Here is a 5,682-nt window from a genome sequence, read left to right on the forward strand (position 1 = left end):
GAAGGATAGAATAGAGCCTGATTGTCTTGATCTCGTGTTCCTTGGTTTGACAGTGGTTGCTGCTCCTTGGTCTGATAGTGGTTGCTGCAACTGTTTGTTGGATAAGGTGGCCAAAGCATTAACGATGCTTCCTTGCTCTTTGCTTCCTTGCTACTCCCTCCATGTACTTGCTGAAATCTGAGATGGGCTCTAGGCCCATTTTGCAATTTCTGAAAAATCTCTAAGGGCCCATGTGGGTTATATGGCACTAGGTGTAGTGGGAAATTTAGTCCCACCCCGGAAGTGGAAGGAGAGTTGGAGTGGTTTATAAGGGTTTCTCTTCTACATGCTATTGGAGCTTGAGAAGAGAAGAGGCCCTCGCGCACTCCTCCTCCGCCGCTCGCCTCGCCACGCCACGCCACGACGCGTCGCAGGTTGCGGGATTGAGCCGACCCGAGCTCACACCTACGCGCTTATTTTTGCCAGTCACTAACGGAGAGTTTTCTGACAGCTGGGCCACGATGTGAGACGTCGGATCATGGGCTGTCACGGACTCGGACGTGGGTTGAGCCCACGTCTCTCCACGCGGCTGCATCTATAAGTATGCGGTGTCTCCTAACCCTAGCCGCCACGAAGAGATCACATCTGCTCACGCGCACGCCCACCGTCGTTCCTTCGCTGCTGCTGCCGCAGGTGACTCCATCCCGTCCGCCGCGTACACGGTCGACGGGAGAGCAGGTCTCCGAAACCACGCTCTTCTGGTTCCTGTACGGGGTGAGGGGCGAATAGGTTTTTGGGCAGCGATTACGCGACTGCTCGCTTCCGATCGTCTACTTCCTCTACGTCCGCGTCGCCTTCATCATCACCATGTCCACCGACGCCGACCGTGCCGCCGCCGAGAAAGCTGAAGCCGACAAGAAGGCCGCCGAGGACGCCGCTGCTTCCACCAAAGCCGCGGCCTCTGCGTGGCCTACTGGAGGGTATAACTTGTTTATCCCGCTCCTGATTATTTTCATATTAGCAGTACTAGCAGTATGTGTAGATTTGTCTACTGTTTGCTTAGTACGTGCATGTTTAGATCAGAGTCAGTACGTCATGAACTTAGTCAATGCCATGCTAGTGATTTACTCATGGATTAATTTAATCGAGAAATTGCCTATTTACTCAACAATCCAAAAACCTATTATGTGTAGGAATTTCTCTGGCAAGTGGCTTTGCCGCTGCACTGAAACCGGATAAGTTTACCGGTACATACTTCAAGCGTTGGCAGACTAAGACCACGTTATGGCTCACGGCTATGAACGTGTTCTGGGTCACCGGTGTCTCCACGGGAACGATTGCTCCTGAACAGGAGAAGGCGTTCAAGGAGGCTACCGTTGTGTTTTTCGGAGCGGTTCTTAGCGTGATCGGAGATAAACTGGTCGACGCATATTTACATGTGCATGTCGCCAAGGACTTGTGGGAGGCGCTCGAATCTAAATTCGGGGCCGCCGATGCAGGGAGCGAGATGTATATTATAGAGCAGTTCCACGATTACAAGATGGTTGAAAACCGTCCTGTATTGGAGCAGGCTCATGAGATAATATGCATTGTTAAGGAACTTGAGCTTCTCAAGTGCGAGTTACCGGGCAAGTTTGTCGCGGGCTGCATAATCGCTAAGCTCCCTAATTCCTGGAGGAACTTTGCCACCACTCTGAAACATCAGAGGCGTGAATTCTCTGTGGAGGATGTCATTGGCCATCTGAGTGTTGAGCAGAATTCGAGGGCAAAAGACTCGCACGAAAAAGGGGCCGAAGGGACTTCTGTTGCCAACACGGTGAACCAGAAGAACTTCAACTCCCACAAGTCCAAAGGAAAGAACGGTGTCCAACACAATATCGACTTTAAGAAGAAGGGTAAGAAGACCCTCAAGAAGAACAAGAAGGACGAGGGCTGCTTTACTTGTGGTTCGGTTGAACATTGGGCCAACAAGTGCCCAAACAAGTACAAGAAGTCAGGACAGGACTCCAAGTCTGTCAACGTGATTGTGGGCAACAATGAGAATGGTGCATCTGGGTACGGTAATTTATTTACTGTTTTTTCAGTGTTTCAACCCAACGATTGGTGGGTGGACACAGTGTGTGTGCTGACATTTCATTGTTCACTTCTTACCAGGTCACAGGTCACGGGTCCGTATTGATGGGGAATGGCGCGAGTGCTTCTGTTCATGGTGTTGGCACGGTCGATCTGAAGTTTACTTCGGGAAGGATCGTGCAGCTGAAGAACGTGCAGCATGTCCCCGCCATCAAGAAGAACCTCGTTAGTGGCTCCCTTCTATGTAGAGAAGGGTTTAAGTTGGTTTTCGAGTCTAATAAATTAGTTGTTACAAAATATGGACTCTTTGTTGGAAAAGGTTATGAGAGCGGAGGGATGTTCCGTCTTTCCCTCGCATATTTTTGTAATAAAGCCGTGAACCATATTCATTCGAATGTTAATGAATCTGAAGTTTGGCATTCACGTCTTTGTCACATTAGTTTTGGTGTTATGACGCGGCTAGCCAAGTTGGATTTAATCCCGAGTTTCACTTTAGCCAAAGGTTCTAAGTGCCTTTCATGTGTGCAAGCTAAGCAACCTCGCAAGCCTCATAAGGCCGCGGAGGAGAGACACCTGGCACCATTAGAACTCATACATTCTGATCTTTGCGAGATGAATGGTGTGTTGACTAAAGGTGGAAAGAGATACTTCATGACATTGATAGATGATTCCACTAGATATTGCTATGTGTATCTGTTAAATACTAAAGATGAGACTCTACACTACTTTAAAATCTATAAGGCAGAAGTTGAAAATCAACTTGAAAAGAAAATTAAACGAGTCCGGTTAGATCGTGGTGGAGAGTACTTCTCGAGTGAGTTTGATTCCTTCTGTGCGGAACACGGCATTATTCATGAGAGGACGCCTCCCTATTCACCCCAGTCAAACGGGGTTGCCGAGCGGAAAAACCGTACTCTAACTGATTTGGTTAACGCCATGTTAGATACATCGGGTTTATCCAAGGCATGGTGGGGGGAGGCTATATTGACGGCATGTCATGTCCTGAATAAAGTTCCGACAAAGGATAATGAGATCACTCCCTATGAGAAATGGGCAAAGAGAAGGACAACACTCTCGTACTTGCGCACTTGGGGCTATTTGGCGAAAGTCAACGTGCCGATCCCCAAAAAGCGTAAGCTTGGACCCAAGACTGTGGACTGCATTAATTTGGGCTACGCTAAGAACAGCGTTGGCTATAGATTTCTAGTAGTGAAATCTGAGGTACCTGACCAGAAGGTCGGTACAATTATGGAGTCTAAGGATACTACATTCTTTGAGGATATTTTTCCTATGAGAGATATGCAAAGCACTTCTAGACAGGAATCTGAGGAGACTCCTGAACCTGCCATCCCTATGGAATATTATGAACAAACACATGATGAAAATCCTGAGGAGGATGACGAGGAAACCCTTGGTAGGGGCAAGAGACAAATGACTGCAAAGACCTTTGGTGATGATTTCTTCGTGTACCTCGTGGATGATACTCCCACTTCTATTTCAGAAGCGTATGCCTCTCCAGAAGCGGACTACTGGAAGGATGCGGTCCGTAGCGAGATGGATTCCATCATGGCTAACGGGACATGGGAGATCACTGACCGTCCCTATGGTTGCAAACCACTGGGATGTAAGTGGGTGTTCAAAAAGAAGCCTAGGCCCGATGGTGCGATTGAAAAGTACAAGGCTAGGCTTGTGGCCAAGGGCTATGACCAGCAAGAAGAGGAATATTTCTTTGATACTTATTCACCTGTGGCTAGACTGACCACCATTCGAGTATTACTCTCGTTGGCGGCCTCACATGGTCTTCTCGTCCATCAGATGGATGTTAAGACGGCTTTTCTAAATGGAGAGCTAAAGGAGGAAATCTACATGCAACAGCCTGATGGCTTTGTGATAGATGGTCAGGAAAGAAAGGTGTGTAGGTTGATAAAATCTTTATATGGCCTGAAACAAGCACCTAAGCAATGGCATGATAAGTTTAATACAACTCTGACATCTGTTGGTTTCGTTGTTAATGAGGCTGACAAATGTGTATACTATCGTCATGGTGGGGGCGAAGGAGTTATACTGTGCTTGTATGTTGATGACATACTGATATTCGGAACAAACCTCAAAGTCATTGAGGAGGTCAAATCGTTTCTATCTCAGAACTTTGAGATGAAAGACCTTGGTGTGGCTGATGTTATCTTGAACATCAAGCTACTGAGAGATAATGAGGGTGGGATCACACTTCTGCAATCCCATTACGTTGAGAAGGTGTTGAGTCCTTTTGGATATTCGGACTGCACACCATCTCAAACACCATATGATCCTAGCGTATTGATTCGAAAGTCCAAAGGCATGGCTAAAGATCAATTGAGATACTCTCAAATCATTGGTTCACTAATGTACCTAGTGAGTGCAACGAGGCCTGACATCGCGTTTGCTGTGAGAAAACTGAGCCGGTTTGTTTCCAAACCGGGTGATGTACATTGGCATGCTGTTGAGAGAGTTATGCGCTATCTGAAAGGTACTATGAACTATGGACTTCACTATACCGGATACCCATCGGTACTTGAAGGGTATAGTGATGCGAATTGGATCTCTGATGCTGATGAGATGAAGGCCACAACTGGGTATATGTTTACTCTTGGAGGTGGCGCTGTTTCCTGGAAGTCTTGCAAGCAAACGATCTTAACGAGATCGACAATGGAAGCAGAATTAACGGCATTAGACACATCTAGTGTTGAAGCGAGATGGCTTCGAGATCTTTTGATGAACTTGCCATTGGTTGATAAACCGGTTCCGGCTATCCTTATGAACTGTGACAATCAGACTGTCATCACCAAGGTGAAGAGTTCAAAGGACAACATGAAGTCCACCAAACACATAAGAATGAGATTAAAAGCTGTCAGAAAATTAAGAAACTCCGGAGTGATAGCGTTGGACTATGTCCATACGGCTAAGAATCTGGCAGATCCCTTTACAAAAGGGCTATCACGTGTTGTGATAGATAATGCATCGAGGGAGATGGGTATGAGACCCACATGAGTTGCCATGGTGGTAACCCAACCTATGTGATCGGAGATCCCGTGAACTAGGACCTGGGAAAACAAGCCAGTGGTGAACTGAGGAGAGTAACTATACTAACCCACTCCGTTGGAGATGCAATACTCTCAATACTGTATGGTAGGATGACTACGGTCTTAATGTGTTCCAAAGCTTATAAAAACAAGATGCTATCCTACAGAGCGATCTTTGGAGGAACACACCTATATGAGCCCGACTGCTGGTCACAGTCTATGAGATTGGGGTGATCTCTAGTAAGCTCATGAATAGGCCAGGAGTGTGACTTATATGCTCCACCCGAGGGGTCAGCCTTCGGCAGCCTAGTACTAGTAAGACATGTAGTGAAACTTCTTTACGCCAAACTGACAATTCAAGGCATAGTCCATTGTTCAGTTGTGAAGGAGTGTAGCCACTTGTTCTAGGTGAAGTTCAACCTTAACAGGTCTTCACTGAAACACTGGTATATCGAAACAGCAATTGGAACAGAGGACACAATGGGCCCTCGAGATCTGGTGGGGGATTGCTGAAATCTGAGATGGGCTCTAGGCCCATTTTGCAATTTCTGAAAAATCTCTAAGGGCCCAT

This window comes from Triticum aestivum, chromosome 6A (genome assembly GCF_018294505.1).
Source record: "Triticum aestivum cultivar Chinese Spring chromosome 6A, IWGSC CS RefSeq v2.1, whole genome shotgun sequence".
NCBI lineage: Eukaryota > Viridiplantae > Streptophyta > Magnoliopsida > Poales > Poaceae > Triticum > Triticum aestivum.